Here is a 22,624-nt window from a genome sequence, read left to right on the forward strand (position 1 = left end):
ATGGAGGCGCTGGGACAGAGCAATATGGAGGCGCTGGGACAGAGCAATGATGGGGGCACTGGGACAGAGCAATGACGGGGCACTGGGACAGAGCAATGACGGGGGCGCTGGGACAGAGCAATGACGGGGGTGCTGAGAGAGAGCAATGATGAGGGTGCTGGGACAGAGCAATGACGCGGGTGCTGGGACAGAGCAATGACGGGGGTGCTCAGACAGAGCAATGACGGGGGCGCTGGGACAGAGCAATGACGGGGGCGCTGGGACAGAGCAATGACGGGGGCGCTGGGACAGAGCAATGACGGGGGCGCTGGGACAGAGCAATGACGGGGGCGCTGGGACAGAGCAATGACGGGGGTGCTGAGAGAGAGCAATGACGGGGGTGCTGAGAGAGAGCAATGACGGGGGTGCTGAGAGAGAGCAATGATGGGGGTGCTGGGAGAGAGCAATGACGGGGGTGCTGGGAGAGAGCAATGATGTGGGTCTCTTTGCTTGTACTGTAAAGCCTTGCATATTTTCCGTGTGCACATAGCCTTACAGTTAATTGGGGAGAGTCACAGAGACTGAATAATTTATATTATTGGCTGGTGGAGATTATAGTTAATGGGGGGCACAGTGCTGCTTATTACTTTATATTTTGATTACTAAGTGGCTAATAGTATATTACATTAACTACATATCTGTATTCAGGGGCGCAGTGTGGGGGAGACATGTATATATACAATATATGTGACCTTGTTATTTTCTAGGCTGGAGATCATCGTGACAAGACGAGTCGTGGCTGGCAGATGTCGACATGAAGGTCTGACCAGATGGAGAAGAAGCAGCAGAAACCGACTCTGATCAGATGAGACGTCAGCGGTAAGTGCCTGGATGTAAATATTATTCTATATCTGCACTGTGTGACTTGGAGTGATAATGTTATCTGTAAAATTCCTTAGGCTGCATTCTCACATTTGTGTGAAATGTCCGTGTGCTGCCAGATCTTTTTATCGGATGGTCCACGGACTCGTACAGTTTTATAGATCCATTCACACATCCATGAAAATCACGGATCTGAGAATGAGATCTGTGAGGGTCAGAGAATGTCCTGTTCTGATCCGATATTGAGGATTAGAATTGGACATGCTCAATGCGTCGGTAAAACAGGGCAGCACACCGACACTGCACACAGATGCAGGAATGTAGCCTTATTATGTATAGCACAGTCCCTTAGTATATAGTGTACTCACTTATTATGTATAGCGCCATCCTTAGTTATATACAGTACAGACCAAAAGTTTGGACACACCTTCTCATATAAAGATTTTTCTGTATTTTCATGACTTTGAAAATTGTACATTCACACTGAAGTCATCAAAACTATGAATTAACACATGTGGAATTATATACTTAAAAAAGTGTGAAACAGAAAATATGTCTTATATTCTAGGTTCTTCAAAGTAGCCACCTTTTGCTTTGATGACTGTTTTGCACACTCTTGGCATTCTCTTGATGAGCTTCAAGAGGTAGTCACCGGAAATGGTTCTCACTTCACAGGTGTGCCCTGTCAGGTTTAATAAGTGAGATTTCTTGCCTTATAAATGGGGTTGAGACCATCAGTTGTGTTGTGCAGAAGTCAGATGGATACACAGCTGATCGTCCTACTGAATAGACTGTTAGAATTCGTATTATGGCAAGAAAAAAGCAGCTAAGTAAAGAAAAACGAGTGGCCATCATTACTTTAAGAAATGAAGGTGAGTCAGTGCGAAAAATTGTGAAAACTTTGAAAGTGTCCCCAAGTGCAGTTTCAAAAACCATCAAGCGCTACAAAGAAACTGGCTCACATGAGGACCGTCCCAGGAAAGGAAGACCAAGAGTCACCTCTGCTTCTGAGGATAAATTTATCCTAGTCACCAGCCTCAGAAATCGCAGGTTAACAGCAGCTCAGATTAAATACCAGGTCAATGCCACACAGTTCTAGCAGCAGACATCTCTACAACAACTGAGGAGACTTTGTGCAGCAGGCCTTCATGGTAAAATAGCTGCTAGGAAACCACTGATAAGGTCAGGCAACAAGCAGAAGAGACTTGTTTGGGCTAAAGATCACAAGGAATGGACATTAGACCAGGGGAAATCTGTGCTTTGGTCTGATGAGTCAACATTTGAGATCTTTGGTTCCAACCACCTTGTCTTTGTGCGCAGAAAAGATGAACGGATGGACTCTATATGCCTGGTTCCCACCGTGAAGCATGGAGGAGGAGGTGTGATGGTGTGGGGGTGCTTTTCTGGTGACACTTTTGGGGATTTATTCAAAATTGAAGGCATACTGAACCAGCATGGCTATCACCGCATCTTGCAGCAGCAAGCTATTCCATCCGGTTTGCGTTTAGTTGGACCATCATTTATTTTTCAACAGGACAATGACCCCAAACACACCTCCAGGCTGTGTAAGGGCTATTTGACCAAGAAGGAGAGTGATAGGGTGCTACGCCGGATGACCTGGCTTCCACAGTCACCAGACCTGAACCCAATCGAGATGGTTTGTTGTGAGCTGGACCGCAGAGTGAAGGCAAAAGGGCCAACAAGTGCTAAGCATCTCTGGGAACTCCTTCAAGATTGTTGGAAGACCATTTCTGGTGACTACCTCTTGAAGCTCATCAAGAGAATGCCAAGAGTGTGCAAAGCAGTCATCAAAGCAAAAGGTGGCTACTTTAAAGAACCTAGAATATAAGACATATTTTCAGTTGTTTCACACTTTTTTGTTAAGTATATAATTCCACATGTGTAAATTCATAGTTTTGATGCCTTCAGTGTGAATGTACAATTTTCATAGTCATGAAAATGCAGAAAAATCTTTAAATGAGAAGGTGTGTCCAAACTTTTGGTCTGTACTGTAGTTTCCTCTTTTATTATGTTTAACACCCTCCCTTATTATGTACCATCATCTCTAGCTCGAGGGGCTCACAGTTGGGGGATCATACTGTGTTAGGGTCAGCATACTTTTCCCTGGGAGTTGAGGTGGGGTACAGTAGGGTCATTATGCTGCGCATGTGGAGGAATTCACCATGGGGGTATCATACTGTGTTTGGGGGGGCCTTTTATTGGCATCACACTTTATGGGGCAATGAAAGAGATCTAGGACTCGAGCAGGAGGAAAATTACTATGTAAAGGATGGAAAGTTGTGAGATCTGATCTTTGGTGACCCCGACAATTCTTTAATTTTTTTTTTGGTGGGGGGGGCCCAATCAGAGCTTCTGCTATGGGGCCCCATGATTCCTATGTACGCCCCTGTCTCTTTTGTTCATTGATAGGAAAAAAGCAAAACTATAAACATTATTTTTGAAAGCATTCTCACTTTGCAGCATTTTTTCAAGATTTTAGGACTGTATATTTATATTCCGTAATAATATTTTCACGTATTTAAAGGAAAACATGGTGATCGTAGAATTTATATGCATTAGCAGAGGTGTAACGATCACGGTAACAGAGGGTGCCACTGGCCCGTGAGGGAGGAGTTCATATTTCAGCTGGATGTGTGTCTGAGAATGCACATACAAATGAAATGCATTGTGGCGCAGAGACCCGCTGGGTCCTACAAGCTGCGGTCAATAAGAGGCCGGCAGCTAATGTCGGCATACAAGTCACTGGAGGTGAATGGCAGTGACGTCATGCGCAGCCCGTCACTTGCATGCTGAAGTCAGCTGATGGCTTCTGCGCCAGCTACAGAAGAAGACGCTACACAGCATGGGACCTTTAGAAGCTGAGTAGAATCGTTTATCCATTATTTTTATGCGTTAAAGAACAGTGGCACAATGGGAGACATATATACCAGGATGGGGGACATACAGTATACACCAGGATGGGCCCAGGATAGGGGACATACAGTGGGGAAAAAAGTATTTAGTCAGCCACCAATTGTGCAAGTTCTCCCACTTAAAAAGATGAGAGAGGCCTGTAATTTACATCATAAGTAGATCTCAACTATGAGAGACAAAATGAGAAAACAAATCCTGAAAATCACATTGTCTGATTTGGAAAGAAATTTTTTTCAAATTTTGGTGGAAAATAAGTATTTGGTCAATTACAAAAGTTCATCTCAATACTTTGTTATATATCCTTTGTTGGCAATGACAGAGGTCAAACGACTCTAAGTCTTCACAAGGTTGGCACACACTGTTGCTGGTATGTTGGCCCATTCCTCCATGCAGATCTCCTCTAGAGCAGTGATGTTTTGGGGCTGTCGCTGGGCAACACGAACTTTCAACTCCCTCCAAAGGTTTTTTATAGGGTTTAGCTCTGGAGACTGGCTAGGCCACTCCAGGACCTTGAAATGCTTCTTCCGAAGCCACTCCTTTGTTGCCCTGGCAGTGGGCTTCGGATCATTGTCATGCTTAAAGACCCAGCCACATTTCATCTTCAATACCCTTGCTGATGAAAGGAGGTTTGTACTCAAAATCTCACGATACATGGCCCCATTCATTCTTTCATGTACATGGATCAGTCGTCCTGGTCCCTTGGCAGAGAAACAGCCCCAAAGCATGATGTTGCCACCCCCATGCTTCACAGTAGGTATGGTGTTCTTTGGATGCAACTTAGCATTCTTTCTCCTTCAAACACGCCAAGTTGTGTTTCTACCAAAGAGTTCTACTTTGGTTTCATCTGACCATATGACATTCTCCAATACTCTTCTGGAACATCCAAATGCTCTCTACCAAACTTCAGATGGGCCCGGACATGTAATGGTTTAAGCAGGGGGCCACGTCTGGCACTGCAGGATCTGAGTCCCTGGCAGCGTAGTGTGTTACTGATGGTAGCCTGTGTAACGTTGGTCCCAGCTCACTGCAGGTCATTCACTAGGTCCCCCCATGTGGTTCTGGGATTTTTGCTCACCGTTCTTGAGAATCTTGACCCCACGGGGTGAGATCTTGTGTGGAGCCCCAGATCGAGGGAGATTATCAGTGGTCTTGTATGTCTTCCATTTTCTAATTATTGCTCCCACAGTTGATTTCTTTCCACCAAGCTGCTTGCCTATTGCAGATTTAGTCTTCTTAGCCTGGTGCAGAGCTACAATTTTGTTTCTGGTGTCCTTCAACAGCTCTTTGGTCTTCACCATAGTGGAGTTTGGAGTGTGACTATTTGAGGTTGCGGACAGGTGTCTTTTATACTGATAACAAGTTCAAATAGGTGCCAGTACTACAGGTAATTAGTGGAGGGCAGAGGAGCCTCTTAAAGAAGAAGTTACAGGTCTGTGAGAGACAGAAATCTTGCTTGTTTGTAATTGACAGAAATACTTATTTTCCACCAAAATTTGAAAAAAAATTCTTTCCAAATCATACAATGTGATTGTTTTCTCATTTTGTCTCTCATAGTTGAGGTCTACCTATGATGTCAATTACAGGCCTCTCTCATCTTTTTAAGTGGGAGAACTTGCACAATTGGTGGCTGACTAAATACTTTTTTCCCCACTGTATATACCAAGATGGGGGACATATATACCAGGATGGTGGATATATATTCAGGGTAGGAGACATATATATCAGGATGGGGGACATATGTACGAGGATGGGAAACATATATACCAGGATGGGAGACACCTATACCAGGATGGGCCCAAAATGGGGGAGATATATACCATATACCAGGATGGGGAACATATATACCTGGATTAGGGACATATGCTGCGGGCGAAATAAGTATTGAACACGTCACCAATTTTTTAAGTAAATACAGTGGGGAAAATAAGTATTAGATACACTGCCGATTTTGCAAGTTTTCCCACCTACAAAGAATGGAGAGGTCTGCAAATTTTATCGTAGGTATACTTTAACTGTGGGACAGAATCTAAAAATAAAAGCCAGATGAAAAAAATTATACCTTGATATCTCCAATCCGATGTAAATGAGCTGTTAAGATCTATGGGCCCAACACATATCTACCTGAAAATCTGCATCTAGAGCTCATTTTAAATTAAATTGAATGTTACCAATGTGAGACAAGTAGATCAGAAAATAAGACAGTAGTGATGAGCGAGAACTAAAATGATTGGGTGCTCGTTACTTGAGTCGAGCAAATCATAATGCTCGGGTGCTCGACCTAAGTAGCGAGTATAATGGAAGTCAATTGGAAACTTGAGCATTTTTCCGGCAGGCCAGGACTTCCAAGGCATAGAGAGACAGTTCATGCCACGTGTCTAGCTTGGATACCCAATAGTTGTAAGGCACAGAGGAATCACAGAGGATGCTGGTAAGGTAGGCAAGATACTCCTTCAGCATCTTCCAAAACTTTTCCCTCCTTGTCAAAGTATCCTGAACATCAGAGGCTGGGCACTGGAAGTGTCTGAAAAAACTGTCCCAGACCTTTGATAGTGCTCCCCTGCCTCTGCTGCATCCAGTGTGCGTCTCCATCATCTCTACTCCTTGGTTGTCCAAGGAACTGTGACTTCTGCCACCAGAGTTGTCAGATGGGAATTATTTTAATAAATCTTCAACTAGGGCCTTCTGGTAATGCAACATTTTATTAGACCTCTCCGCCACGGTAAGTAGAGATGGAAAGTTCTACTTGTGGTGTGGGTCTAGAAGGGTGACCAACCAGTAAATAGTGTTGCGCCAAAATGGGTACAATGCAAGGGTCATAGGAAAGTCAGTGGAACATAAAGTCAGCATGTGTGCCAGACTGCCAACAGCCAAGACTTCCCTGTCTCCACCAATAGGACGACTGTTCATCTCCATCCTCCTACTTGTTCTCCCTCTCCTCCTCATCTTCAGGCCATCCATGCTGAATAGAAAGGGATGAAGATGGTGTGGGTAGTACTGTCTGTAGTGCTGGCAACCAGCTCCTGTTCCTCTTCCTTCTCATTATCACCCAATCTGCATTGAGAAGATGAGATGGGGCTGGGCTGTGTAGCATCACCCTGTATAGTTTCTTGGTCCATCTAAACTTGCTCCACCTGCAAAGCCTCCTCTTTAATTGTGGACATCGAAAATTCAGTAGACAGAGCAGCAGGGTGGTTGTGCTGATTATGGCGTCATCGCCCCTCACCATCTTGGCTGAGTCCTCAAACTTTTGGAGCACCGCACAGATGTCCAGACTTCCATGCCCATTCATCAAGTCTTATGAGGCTGACTGAAATACCGACGGGCATGTTGGAGCTGGTATTAAACTACTGCCCTTTGCTGCTCACAAAGCCTTGCCAACATATGTAATATTGAGTTCCAATGTGTGGTGACATTACACACCAGTTGGTGAGCTGGAAGTTGCAAGCGCTGCTGAAGCACTGCCAGGGCAGTGACAGCGGAAGCTGACTTGCGGAAATGGGCACATATGCAGCGTACTTTCACAAGTAGCTCAGGCAGATCTGGGTAGGTTTTGAGAAACCGCTGAACCCCTAAGTTGAGCATGTGGGCCAGGAAAGGTACGTTTGCGAGGTTGCCAAGCTTCAGAGTTGCCACCAGGTTACAGCCATTGTCATACACGACCATACCTGGTGGTAGGTTCAGGGGTGAGTGCCAGAGATCAGTCTTGTCTGTTAGACCTTTCAAGAACTCTGCAGAGGTGTGTGGTTTGTCACCTAAGTGATTAGCTTCAGCAGAGCCTGTTGCCGCTTGACCGAGGCAGTGCTGCAGTGTTTCCAACTTGTGGGAGAAATAGTGAGGTTGCGTAAAGCTTCCGTCTTCACAAACCTAAATGGCTACATTATAGCTACATATCAAGCGGTCTGGAAATGTGGACGTTTAGTATTGTGGCCTGTGGATAGGTGGCTGCGTATTTGCACTTGCGTTCCAAGGACAGGGGTAGGGACAACTGAACGCTGCAATGGGACAAGGACGTGCACGCGGTTGCTGATGGTGGTTGAAAGTGTGCAACGACAAGTGCAGGTTGGGTGGCATTTTAGCCTGCATCATGGGCAGGGGATTAGCGTACACATACAACAGGGGAAGAGGCAATGGTGTCACCCGCAGACACTGTTTCTGGACCCTGGCGTTCAGCTCAGCTAGTTGTATGCTTTGCTGTCATGTGCCTGAGCATGCTGGTGGTGGTAAGGATGGTAGTTGTGCGGCCCCTGCTAATGTTGGCATGGAAGATGTTGCAAATAGCCTTTTTTGGGTTGACTCCACTGTTTTTAAAGAAGCGCCAGACTCGAGAGCACCTAACCCATGGCCTGGCAACTTCCCCCGTGTGTGCTGCAGATCCCTCCCCCTCTACACTGCTGTCCTCGCTCTGCATGTCACTTTCCCAGGTTGGGTCATTGACTTCATCGTCCACGACCTTGTCTTTCACTTCCGCACCCTGGTCCTCCTCCTGACTTGCTGACTTAACAACATAACTTGTTGACAATTGTGTTTCATCATCATCCACCTCTTGCAACAGTAATTGCAGTTTCCCACCATTTCCTTCCTGTGACCGCGGCTGCTCAAATATTTGGACATCGCTACCTGCGATCACCTCATGTCTTCTTTAAGTGGCCAAGGCAAGAGGCCAGACTCTATAAATGGAATTGTGAACAGCTCTTCGGAGTGTCCAAGTGTGGGATCACTTGTTTCTGGGCAGTCGGCATGGTGGGAGGAAGGAGGATAAGGTCCAGAATCACGGCTACTGAGACTTGAACGTGTGAGAGACAGGGTGATGCTGGCAAACTGACTGGAAGCATTACCTGCTATCCATCCATCAACCTTTTCACATTGTAGAGGGGCATGGAATACCACTCTTGAAGCCAGACCAAAGTGGGACAGGAAGCTAGGTCAACATGATGTGTGTGTTTGTTGTGCTCCAGCAGCAGGTACAATTTCACCTTACACACAGCCTTTGCCTCTGTGTGATGCCCATCAGCATCAACTCCACTTCCCCGTCCCTTACCATGTGTCTTGACCATTTTAAATTATGTATGATATATCTCTGTTGAGAAAACTTTGCAGGATTTGTATTGCAGGAAATTTAGCACACCTCAGATGGACTTATTTCACTGCAGTAGCAATATAGCAATGCTGTTGCTAATTAACCAAGACTCTAACTTCTGTCTATATGGAGCTAAAACTCTGTCCCTAGTTTAGCAGCACCTCTGCCTGCTCTGCCTGTTTCCCTTGGTACACTGTATCGTGCATAGTGTCCTGGGTCTTATATAAACCAAATGACGCTATGCGGCCAGCCAATCACAGTAATTCAACTACTAACATGGCTATGGCATTACAGTGACTGGCAGGCAATTGCCGAATGTTTATTGGCTGTCTAACAAGCACCAAACATGTGGGGTGGGGACTTGAGCTTGCGCACGACCATTCAAGAATACTCGCCAAGTATCAAGCATCTCGAGCACACTGATACTGGAGCGAGTAACGAGTAGTGGCGAGCACGTTCACTCATCACTAGCAGACAATTATTACATGTCTAGCACTGGTAACACCCCCTTTAATGTAAAATAAGATCTGGAGACAGATTCTCCAGGAGATCTATGGGTCCTAAGTACAGCTCATTTATATATTAAGAAAATTGTGGATTACTCAGGAATAAGATAGCAGATCACAGCTATCAAGGTATTATTTTATTCAACTTTCCAGGATCTGCATAACCATATAGATGATTTAAGAGGGTTGATCTTACTGACAGATTTACTTTAGAACTGATAAAAAGTATAGGATGAAAGCCATTTAATGGCCAAAAGTAATGTTATTCTTTATGTGAACGCACAGCAAATTATCCTGAAAAGATACCTGATGGTGCAGATAGACTTTAAGTTACAACTGTTTATATATGAAGTGCAGCAAATAAATATGGTGGTTCCTTGATAGCTAGATACTTCTTTATACAAAATTATATAATTTTTTGAATATTGATGCTAGTTTTATACTGGGACTTATTTTGTTTGAATTGGCACTGCTGCTGTAGCCCTCATTATAAAGTGAAAGTGGGAATATTATTCTATAAATAATTCACAGCTTCACTAGTCTTACAAAAGATACGATTCAACTAAAGTGATTTTCTTTATCTCAAGGTTCTTTTATCCATAATGACTCTGCAAGCAACATTATCAGTGTTAATATTTTCTTAATGTTATGCCTGACACATAATCAGAAGTGTATAAGCAAATCCTAAAATTCGTGACCTTTCATTGTCTACTTGGCATGACTAGTTAGCCACTGCATTTCTTTCTAGTGAACCCAAAAATGACTATTGCAATCTACAAAAAACTCCACTACTTTTGCTATAACTGCCAATTTCCCTCTTCAGTGTTTTATCACATACAACAAATTGCCAAATGAAATACAGCAGAATTTCAAACCATGGAAAGAAAAACATTTATCAATAACCTGAGTTTATCCTTGTTTTCACAGTGACTACACATCAATAACACCCATCAAACAACTGCAATATTGTTCAATGCTAGAAAAATAATACTAGGAGGAAGATAAAACCAACACATATTTATACATCAAAATTCCCCGGTTATAGATTAAAGAAAAACACTGCTCGAAAATCCCGAACACATTGTGCAGGTTTAGGTGATTTATACAATACTGTCAGTAATCAAGAAGAAATACAAAGCCTTAAATTTACACACACACATATATATACACTGCTCAAAAAAAAATAAAGGGAACACTCAAATAACACATCCTAGATCTGAATGAATGAAATATTCTCATTGAATACTTTGCTCTGTACAAAGTTGAATGTGCTGACAACAAAATCACACAAAAATCATCAATGGAAATCAAATTTATTAACCAATGGAATCCTGGATTTGGAGTCACCCCCAAAATTAAAGTAGAAAAACACACTACAGGCTGATCTAACTTTGATGTAATGTCCTTAAAACAAGTCAAAATGAGGCTCAGTATTGTGTGTGGCCTCCATGTGCCTGTATGACCTCCCTACAACGCCTGGGCATGCTCCTGATGAGGTTGCGGATGGTCTCCTGAGGGATCTCCTCCCAGACCTGGACTAAAGCATCCGCCAACTCCTGGACAGTCTGTGATGCAACGTGACGTTGGTGGATGGAGCGAGACATGATGTCCCAGATGTGCTCAATCGGATTCAGGTCTGGGGAATGGGCGGGCCAGTCCATAGCTTAAATGTCTTCATCTTGCAGGAACTGCTGACACACTCCAGCCACCAGCATATGGTCTCACAATGGGTCTGAGGATCTCATCTTGGTACCTAATGGCAGTCAGGCTACCTCTGGAGAGCACATGGAGGGCTGTGCGGCCCTCCAAAGAAATGCTACCCCACACCATTACTGACCCACTGCCAAACCGGTCATGCTGAAGGATGTTGCAGGCAGCAGATCGCTCTCCACGGAGTCTCCAGACTCTGTCACTAGTGTTGAGCCACCCCCGTAGTGTTCGAGTTCGGTTCGGTTCGTCGAACACCCGTGTGTTCGCCGAACACCTTCGAACACCGTTAAAACCAATGGCAGGCAAACAAAAACACATAGAAACACATAGAAAACACCTTCAAAGGTGTCCAAAAGCTGACAAACTGCTCAGAAGACACAACTAACACATGGAAAAGTGACAAGTACATATAGTCATGCGAAAAGAAAAGAGGTGGAGGAGTAAAAGGAGGGGGAGACACAGATATAGGCATGTCATGCCCTTCTAAAATCCAAAAAGTGAGAAGCCGACACGTTCAGTCCGCTCCTGCCCGTGCCACCTCCGTGTCGCCGGGTTTGTGCCAGAGCCGCGGTGAACCCTGACGGCCAGCCCCCCTCTCCCAATACTGGTGCCTGTCCGCTGGTGGGTCGAGCGAGCCCCCCTGTGGTGGAGGCAGCTCTAAGCTTTTTAATTTAAATTGTCTCTCTAATTTGAATAAATACACTTTAAATCCATTTACAAGGATCTATTGGAGGGCAAGTCTCATGCCAGCAGCCGCTTAATTCCAGCTCCAGTAGCGTCCACTAAAGCTGCTGCAGTTAAAAAGCTTTTATAAGGATCGAGCTCGGCTGTCCACCGCAAGGCATCCTACTGCCAGTCCCAGCCCCTATGCCTTGGGGTGCCTCCTGATGCTCTTCACTGAGTATCCCGTGGTCCCGAAGCATTTCCTTTGAAAAAATGAAGTGTCCAAACTACAGGTGGTGTAGCTTGCTTAACAGCCGTGATAATCCGCTGACTAGCAGACCCTGCTACTAGGCACAAAGTATTTCCTGGGGTAGATGCAGTTAAAAATTTGTAATTAGATACTCTCGTTGGATGCTGAGTAAGCATTCCATAGAGTCTCCTGGCACGCCATATATGATTCTCTTAAAAAGCTTGGGGTAGGGGTCTAGGGGACCCTTTTATAGCCAAAATCACGGCCCTGTATCGCAATACGTCACCTAGGCTGAAGATAAATGGAACTGTAGCACCCTGAGGGCTTGGTTGCTACAGAGGTATTGCACCTCACCCAGAGGTGTGATATCTCACTCTCAGGTAAGGATGTAGTGTGGATCAGGACCCGACACCTGCATGCATTACACCACATTGCTGTGGGGCAGGGCGACCAATATGCCCCTGAGATGGGCACGACAGTCCCTGTCCCTGGCTGGAGTGGGGGGAGGGAACACTGAGGAAGGGGAACCCTGTAGTGCAGGAGCAGGAAGGAAGCAGTTCTTGGGTGCATTGAGAAGGGAGTATAAAAGGTGGGCACCATCTTAGTTCAGTGCAGAGAAGTCTGAGCAGAAGTGGCAGGGAGCAGGGGCTCTGCATGAGCTCTGCTCCGGAGGCGGGCCTAGTAACAGAGGCCCAGGCCTGGAAGAGGGTGAAGGAAGGAAGAGGAGCGGAGAAGGCTCCAGGAACGAGGAATGAAGGGATCTCAGGGGTGCGGACGGGCGAGTCGCCACCGCACGCCCGAATCCACCTGCGTGGAGGGGTCAGGCCAAAGGGGGAGACCGGTCCCCGAAACTAGTGGAGGCAGGAAACGACCCTCAGCTAGAAACAGGAGGCTGTGACATTTTATGTGGCGCAGCCCCTCGCTACACCCGCTAGGAAGGCACCACATAGGGTCAGGGAAACTGGCGCCAAGTTTACCAAGAGGAGGCCCGAGGCAGCCGGACAGAAGGGTTGGTAAGAAAGGCCAGACAAAGGACACACAAAGGGGGTCCTGTGAAGCACTCCAAAGTTATCTGGGAGTTGTCTGAGACCCTCACCTGGTGAGCACAGTACGACGTGGGCAGCCGTTACCTGCAGACGTGGTCTGGATAATAAGAACTGTGAGTAAAGGCCCTGGACTGCATCACTGACTCCGTGTCATTACTGCTGCTGCCCTGCACCATCACCCCCATCCTCCGCATACACTGCCCTGAGGCTATACTCCTCCCGTGGGGAGTTATGCTACGCTCTGCTGCACCCACAACACCAGCCTCAGCGGTCTGCCCTGGAGCGGCGGTTCACTCTGACCGCAATCCACGGGTGGCGTAGTCGGACATTTAAACATCAAAACCACATAAATAGTTCCGCCACTGGTTTGACCGCCCTGAGCCACGGAACCGGGTTGCCGCCACGGAGACTACAACCACCAGCATCCACCAAAAAGGGTCCGGCTCCGGGTGTCCCAAGGCCCAGGGGGCGCGTCAGAACATTTTGATCACCTTTCACAATCACCAATGGGACAAGGCAGGGATGTTCTCTGTCCCCTCTCTTATACATCCTAGTGACGGAGCACCTGCTCTCATCAATTCGCCATAACCCCAATATTAGGTGGATTGAGGTGGGAGGCACCGAGTACAAGTGCTCTCTATTTGCTGATGATGTCCTAGTATATATCACTCAATCACATATATCCATCCATGCTGTTATGGCTGAAATAGATCACTTTGTTACATGGTCAAATTTTAAAATCAATGCAGCGAAGTCTGAGGCCCTCGATGTCTCCCTCCCCAAATCCATATAGGATTCCATCCAGTCCAACTTTCCCTTTGCCTGGCCCTCACAGGGTATCAAATACTTAGGAATTCCTATTCATAGAGACCTCTCCCATCTATGTTATCTTAATTTTGGGCCCTTTATTGAACAACTCCATACAGACCACGGTTGGCAAGTTAGAACTGTAAGATTCACTACGTGAACCACTGGTGTTTTGTGGAAAAGCACATGTACACTGTGTTCCAAATTATTATGCAAAAAGTGTTTAGGAGTGATAAGGGAAGAATTTGTTTGTTTGTCAGTTAAACTCATTGATGGTGATGTGTGTCAGGGCTCTTTATATCACTGTAAGCAATTGCAGACACCTGTGCTAATTAGTTTGGCAGGTGTGTCCAATGAAAGGCAAGACTACTTAAGAAGGCTGTCTCACATTATTAAGCAGCCTACATTTTCTGCCAAAATGGGAAAGAAAAAGGATGTGTCGGCTGCTGAGAAGCAACAAATTGTGGAGTGTTTAGGTCAAGGCATGACTACAATCAACATTGTGCGATGATCAGGATGAAGTGTCTTGGCAATCAAGAAGTATGTAGCTGATTCACAGTACACACGTGTGCGTGCTGATAAGGGCAAATTGAGGACTCTTTCCTACAGGCAATTACGTCAGGTTGAAAGAGCAGCGGCAAAAAAGCCTTGTCATAGCAGCAGACAAGTTTTTGAAGCTGCTTGTGCCTCCAACGTCCCCCGAACAACAAGATGCAGGGTCCTTCAGAGGTTTGCAGCTGTGCATACGCCATCCTGTCGACCTACTCTATCCACTTCACACAAGCAGAAACGGCTCCAGTGGGCCAAACATTACATGAAGACTGATTTCAAAACTGTTTTGTTCACGGATGAGTGCCGTGCAGCGCTCGATGGTCCAGATGGATGGAGTGGAGGATGGCTGGTTGATGGACACCCCACGCAAACACGGCTACAGCGCCAACAAGGAGGAGGTGGAGTAATGTTTTGGGCTGGAATCATGGGGAGAGAGATTGTCGGCCCCTTTAGGATCCCTGAAGGCGCTAAAGATGAACTCCATAATGTATGTGGATTTTCTCAAACAGCACTTCCTGCCATGGTTCAAGAAGAAGAACCGTGTATTTCACAGCAAGATCATTTTTCTGCATGATAATGCACCATCTCATGCTGCACATAAAACATCTGCATCTCTGGCTGATATGGGCATAAAAGGGGACAAACTTATGGTGTGACCCCCATGCTCCCCTGACCTCTACCCCATTCAGAACCTTTGGAGCATCATTAAAAGGAGTGTCTATGATGGCGGGAGGCAGTTCACATCTAAGCAACAGCTCTGGGAGGGTATTCTGTCCTCATGCAAAACAATTGAAGCAGAAACCATCCAAAACCTGACAAATTCAATGGACGAGAGCGTTCAGAAGCTCCTTTCGAACAAGGGGTCCTATGTGAAAATGTAACATCACCTAGAATAAAGTTTTGAGTTAAAAACTGTTTGATTTCAGTTTCTAACAACCTGCTAATGCTTATAATTTCAAAAATGACCATTTTTTTGGTCTTTATTAAAATGAAAAGTTGATCGAAAAGTTTGGGGGATCTAAGAGTGTGGCAACCCAGTAGTCATGATTACTTCGAATTCTGACAATATGAGGGTCATGCTGCAGGTAGTGCAGCAAGAAGGCACTTATGTGTCTTGTGCATCTCGGAGCCCCAAAATTATTTTCCGGGCTAGATGCAGCTAAAAATTATTATTAATTTTAAATCTGGTGAAGCTTTAGTATAGATGGCCTAATAGGATCAGTGCTGCACACTGCTACAAAGCCCAAATTATTTTCCAGCCAAGATACAGATAAACATGATTAGTAATTTGAAAGCTTAAAACGGTTGGTAGGGTGATTTTAACCAATCATCAAGCTTTTACTCTCCCCAGGATGACACAGGGGTAGAAAAGTCGTTTCGGATCCATGATTTGTTCATCTTTATGAACGTGAGTCTGTCTACATTATCAGTGGAGAGCCGCGTGCGCTTATCTGTCAGCACACCACCAGCAGCGCTGAACACACGTTCAGACAGAACGCTGGCTGCGGGGCATGACAAGATCTCCAAGGCGTAAGTGGCTAGCTCCGGCCATTTATCCAGATTGGAAGCCCAAAAAGAGCAAGGGTCCAGTGACACAGTCATGGCTTCAATGTTTACTTGGAGATACTCCTGTACCATCGTCTCTAGGCATTGACTATGTGTCAGACTTCTTGTCTCCTGTGGCCTTGCAAAGGATGGGCTAAAAAAGTGGTGAAATGATTCCGCAAAATTGATGTTACCAGCAGATACTGTGGTTTTGTTACGGTTTGAGTGCTGAACACTTGACGGTCCCACGGTTGGCAAGTTGGAACTGTGAGATTCACTACGTGCACCACTGGTATTTTGTGGAAAAGCACATGTAAGATTCTGCAACAGTCTCTGCTGATACTCATGCATGCGTGCATCCCTTTCTATGGCAGGAATAATTTCTGCAAATTTACTTTTGTCCCGGGATCTAACAGTGTGGCAACCCAGTAGTCAGGATTATTTCTAATTCTCACAATTCGAGGGTCATGTTGCAGGTAGTGCAGCAAGAAGGCACTCATGTGTGTTGCGCATCCAGGAGCACCAAGTCCCTGTTGTGTTGGTGGCGAGGTAACAATCATGCTTCCTTCCTCTGTCCTCTCCCCCCAACCTCGCACAACAGAAATGTGATCAAGGTCTCCCTCATCTGATGAGTCTTCCATCAGTTCGTCCTCCACTTCTTCCTGGGCTCCTGCACCTTCCTCACTAGTTTGGCTGCTACCATGCGCCCTGGTAAAACCATCTCCCCCACCCTCACATGCCTGCCGCCTTGGTGCTGCCGACCATCTGGACCTTGCAGATGTTAGCCCTTCCGCATACAACTCCTCCTCCTCTACTTCCTCCACCTCCTCTTGTGCCACCACCTGACTCCGAATTCTGTTTAACATGTGCTCCAGCATGTAAATCACCGGAATAGTCATGCTGATAATGGCATCGTCAGCACTAAACATCTTCGTCGCCATTTCAAAACTGTGCAGAAGGGTGCATAGGTCCCTGATCTGAGACCACTCCTCCAGCGTGATTTGCCCCACCTCTGGATCTCGTTGGCCCAGGCTATACGTCAGAACGTATTGCACCAGGGCTTGTCGGTGCTGCCACAGTCGCTGCAACATGTGCAGAGTTGAATTCCACCGGGTAGGCACATCGCATTTTAGCCGGTGAAGTGGCAGGCCCAACGACTTCTGTAGAGATGTAAGTCGCTGAGCTGCGGGATGCGAACGGCGAAAGTGAGCACACAGCGACCGTGCCCTCTGCAGAAGGCCATCTAGTCTGGGATAGTGGGCTAAAAATTGCTGGACAACCAGGTTCAACACGTGAGCCATACAAGGCACGTGTGTGACATTGCCCCGGCGAAGGGCCGCACCCAGGTTTGCAGCATTGTCGCACACGGCCTTCCCTGGTTTCAGGTCCAGTGGAGACAACCATTCATGAAATTGGTTCTCCAGAGCTGACCACAACTCCTCAGCTGTGTGACTCACATTTCCCAGACATTTCAATGTAAAAAACGCCTGATGACGTTGAGCCCTACTGCCAGCATAGTAAGGAGGTGTGCAGGATCCCTTCTGCGCAGTTAGAAAGCTTGTGGCATGACCAGACAGGCTTTGGGTGCAGGTGGAAGACCGAGAGGAGGTTGAGGAGGCAGAAGCAGTGGAGGAATTTTGAGATAAAGAGGATGGACGCACAACTCGTGGGGGCGGCAAGACTTGGACAGCAGCCCCTTGTCCTGCTGTCACCATAGTTACCCAGTGCCCAGTCAGCGACATGTAACGCCCCTGTCCATGTCTACTCGTCCAAGTGTCTGTGGTGAAATGCACCCTGTCACACACAGAGTTTCTCAAAGAAGTGGTGATGTTGTGTGCGACATGCTGGTGGAGCGCAGGCACACCTTTCTTTGAGAAGTAGTGCCGACTGGGCATCTGGTACTGGGGCACTGCGACGGACATAAGGTCTCGAAAATCTTCTGTGTCCACCAGGCGGAAAGGCAGCATTTCTGTAGCCAAGAGCTTGCAGATGGTGAAATTCAACCTCTTAGTTTTCTCATGGCTAGGAGGAAATGGTCTTTTACTTGTCCACATCTGAGGGACCGAGGGCTGGCTATTGTGCTTAGACGGGGTTGATAAGGGTGTCCCCGGCAAACTGCCGGTCTGTGAGGAAGATGCAGGCGGACATGTTAGGTTGCCTTGATCCAAAGGTGGTGCTATCGATGTCGGACAGCGCTCAACACCAGCTGGTGTTACCACCTCCAAAGAAAATGATGACCTGCCAATCACGCTGGCTGTTGCGGGTAAAGAGGTGGCAGGTCTGCGCCCCAAAACAGGTGTGACTGCTGTCCCCCCAGTCACAGAGGATGAAGAGGCCGCGGATGCACAAGATATGGCAGACGGTGGTTGGCCCGGCCGGCTAGGCCGCATTGTAGCACACTGAGCTTCCTACTGCAACTTATGCTTCATGTCCATGTGCCGGTTCATGCATGAAGTACTCAAACTATGTATTTTTTGGCCTCTACTTAGCTTTTGCTGACAAATGTTACAGATAACACGAGTTGGGTCATCTTTATCGATCTGAAAAAATGCCCAGGCTATGCAAGGCTTAGTACCCATGCGACCTGAAGAGCCACCACGACTTGTGGTGAGAGGCAGAGTTGTGTTTGAGGATGCAGTTGTTGACGTGCTTCCAGTACTACGTCTCTGTCCAGGAAGACGCAACCTGACCTCGTCGTCACTAGCATCTTCCTCCACCTCCTCTGCTGACCTCATCTCTTGGCTGACTGTGGGTTGACAGTAAGTGGGATCTCCAACCTCATCATCATCACCCTGTGCGTTATCACACCCGTCGTCCTCAGAGCCAACCTGTTCCTGCCCTGACAAAAAACTAAAGTTGTCGCTCCAATCAGGTATTTGAGTCTTATCATCGTCTTCCTCATTGTCTCCACCAACAGGAGTTACAGTTTGGGAATGAGGGTCTACATTATGGTCAGAACCTTCTGCGTCTGGTCCTGGATCCGATTCATAAAGATTCTGGGCATCAGTGCAGATCATTTCCTCGTCTGGATTCACAGAAGCGCTGGAGTCGACCTCTGATTCCCAGGCTATAGTATGAGTAAACAGCTCTGCAGACTCAACCATCTGTTCTACCTCATACTCAGACGGGCAGCTGGAGATTTGGGAGCTGTGAGGAAGCAAGTGCGATTGGGGTGACACCTTTGAGGACTGGAGTATTTGTGATGTTGAAGTTAATGTGGAGGAGAGCCCACTTAAAGGAGCACTTGATATCCGTTGAAGCACCTGCTGTTTTTGTGCCTCATCTGGAATTTGTAGCGATTGGCGTGGCCGTAAGAAAGGGATCTTATCACATTGTCCGCTAAAAGAAGTAGACATTTTAGTTTGGCTGGAGGATGGTCTTTCTTCTGCAGATGTTACTGTTGCTTTAACACCTACCCCACGGACACAACCTTTTTTCCCCTCCCCAACACGCCTATTCCCCTTTCCACCAGCAGCAGGCCTTTTTCCACTCATTTTGGTGGTTAACTAATTAACAACTCTGGAGTTGTTTGCACAAAAAAACAATGGATGGGAACCGAGCAGAGCTGAGTGGCCAAACTGTGGTATTAGGCCAAAACTATTGGCTGGGTTAGATGCAGAAAAAAATTATATTCAATTTGCAACCTGATGGAGGTCAGTATAGATGGACTAATAGAGAAAGTCCCACACACTGCTAGAAGGCCAAATATTTTTTCAGAGCTAGATGCAGATAAAAATTATTTTTAATTTGCAACCTGATGGAGGTCAGTATAGATGGATTAATAGAACAAGTCCCACACACAGCTAGAAGCCCAATATTTTTTCAGAGGTAGATGCAGAAAAAAATCTATTCAGTTTGCAACCTGATGGAGGTCAGTATAGATGGACTAATACAACAAGTCCCACACACAGCTAGAAGCCCAATATTTTTTCAGAGGTAGATGCAGAAAAAAATATATTCAGTTTGCAACCTGATGGAGGTCAGTATAGATGGACTAATACAACAAGTCCCACACACAGCTAGAAGCCCAATATTTTTTCAGAGGTAGATGCAGAAAAAAATATATTCAGTTTGCAACCTGATGGAGGTCTGTATAGATGGATTAATAGAACAAGTCCCACACACAGCTAGAAGCCCAATATTTTTTCAGAGGTAGATGCAGAAAAAAATATATTCAGTTTGCAACCTGATGGAGGTCTGTATAGATGGACTAATACAACAAGTCCCACACACAGCTAGAAGCCCAATATTTTTTCAGAGGTAGATGCAGAAAAAAATATATTCAGTTTGCAACCTGATGGAGGTCAGTATAGATGGACTAATACAACAAGTCCCACACACAGCTAGAAGCCCAATATTTTTTCAGAGGTAGATGCAGAAAAAAATATATTCAGTTTGCAACCTGATGGAGGTCAGTATAGATGGACTAATACAACAAGTCCCACACACAGCTAGAAGCCCAATATTTTTTCAGAGCTAGATGCAGAAAAAAATTATATTCAATTTGCAACCTGATGGAGGTCAGTATAGATGGACTAATAGAATGATGCTATGCCCAAAAGATTTTACTTCACTAGGTGCAGTAAAAAAATTGGTATTCTATACACAGGTGGTATATTTTGCAACACAGATAGGCTACTCCACTGACTAACACACTCTGCAATAGGCCAAAAAGGATTAGCTTTGCTAGATTCAGCCAAATGCTGTGAAAAAAACTTGCACAGCACTGGCACAGACCTGCCTGGCAAAAACTGATAAGAACTGATGTAACCTAGTCCTGAAAAGGACTCCAATTACAATTAGTCTTTACTCCCACAACCTATCTATTTAAGAGCACAGACCTGCCTGATAAAAGTCGTAGGAAATGCTGTAACCTAGTCCTTAAAAGGACTGCAATCACAACTATTCCCTACTCCCAAGCTATCTGTAGATTTGTGCGAAAATTGGCTTGAAATTAACAAGGTATAGCGCACACAGCAACAGCGGTGCCGTCTAACACGCAGCTGCAGCAGTGAGAAAATGGTGGCGACGGGGAAAATGGCTTGGTCTTATAGGGCAAGGACATGTGACATACACTGCCAATGACACATACCCTTGCTTGTGTGAAAAAAAGCACTTCGCTCCGTGTGTGCGCTGCTGATAGGCTGACAGATTGCACCTCCCCACTGTAAATGCGGGAAAGAGAAAAAAAAAATGGAGATCTTCATTGTTCCTGCAGAGATCCATCCCCTGCCCCTCCCCCCACCCCGCTGTACACTCAAACTGCGTATTAACATTAATTTTCATCATTACTGAGAAAAAATCCAGTTATGATTTTGGTGCACGAACAGTTATCGAATATAACCTCGAACAGCCGAATTTTTCTCAAATTGTTCGTGTTCGCCGAACGGCTCGAACACCGCCCAAAACAGCTCGAATTTGAGATTGGCGAACAGTTCGAGTAGAACAACGCTCATCTCTATCTGTCACGTCTGTCGCATGTGCTCAGTGTGAACCTGCTCTCATCTGTGAAGAGCACAGGGCGCCAGTGGCGACTTTGCCTATCCTGGTGTTCTGTGGCAAATGCCAAGCGTCCTGCACAGTGTTGGGCTGTGAGCACAACCCCCATCTGTGGATGTCGGCCCTCATACCACCCTCATGGAGTTGGTTTCTAACCATTTGTGCAGACACATGCACATTTGTGGCCTGCTGGAGGTCATTTTGCAGGGTTCTGGCAGTGCTCCTCCTGTTCCTCCTTGCACAAAGGTGGAGGTAACGGTCCTGCTGCTGGTTTGGTGCCCTCCTACGGCCCCCTCCACGTCTCCTGGTGTACTGGCCTGTCTCCTAGTAGTACCTCCAGCCTCTGGACACTACACTGACAGACACAGCTAAGCTTCTTGCCACAGCTCACATTGATGTGCCATCCTGGATGAGCTGCACTACATGAGCAACTTTTGTGGGTTGTAGAGTCCGTCTCATGCTACCACGAGTATGAAAGCACAACCAACATTCAAAAGTGACCAAAACATCAGCCAGAAAGCATTGGTACTGAGATGTGGTCTGTGGTCCCCACCCTTTATTGAGGGTGTCTTGATAATTGCCAATAATTTCCATCTATTGTCTATTCCATTTGCACAACAGCATGTGAAATTGATTGTCAATCAGTGCTGCTTCCTAAGTGGACAGTTTGATTTCACAGAAGTTTGATTTACTTGGAGTTATATTCTGTTGTTTAAGTGTTCCCTTTATTTTTTTGAGCAGTATATATATTGTGAGGTAGCGCTATTGATCATGTTGGGGGGCACTCACTTTACCGGGTCAATTAAAGCACACATGCAACGTTTTTCGGTAGTCTAAAGTCCAGCAGTTTATTAAACATCATAAACTGCTTATAACATAGTCCATCTCAGTGACTCGCAGGAATGTTACACATGTAATATCCTAGAGCCTTTTCAGTGGCAGATATGCCCACTTGGCTCCAGATACAGCCTTCAGCAAGGTAACAATATCAATGTCCATATCAAGCAGCGTTTTTACCTTTGCCAGGTCTAGCGGCTTCCATCAGCTCTGTTCTGCCAAACCTGTGGCTTAAGGCTCACCAGGTGTGCCCCCCCCCCAGGCCACATGCCTTTCAGGGCTAATGGTGTCCCAGACACAGGGACCAGGCCTCTTGCCTCCCAAGGCTAATGGTGTC

This window comes from Phyllobates terribilis, unplaced genomic scaffold (assembly GCF_046119375.1).
Source record: "Phyllobates terribilis strain yellow unplaced genomic scaffold, ASM4611937v1 Scaffold_4__5_contigs__length_816908805, whole genome shotgun sequence".
NCBI classification, from domain to species: domain Eukaryota; kingdom Metazoa; phylum Chordata; class Amphibia; order Anura; family Dendrobatidae; genus Phyllobates; species Phyllobates terribilis.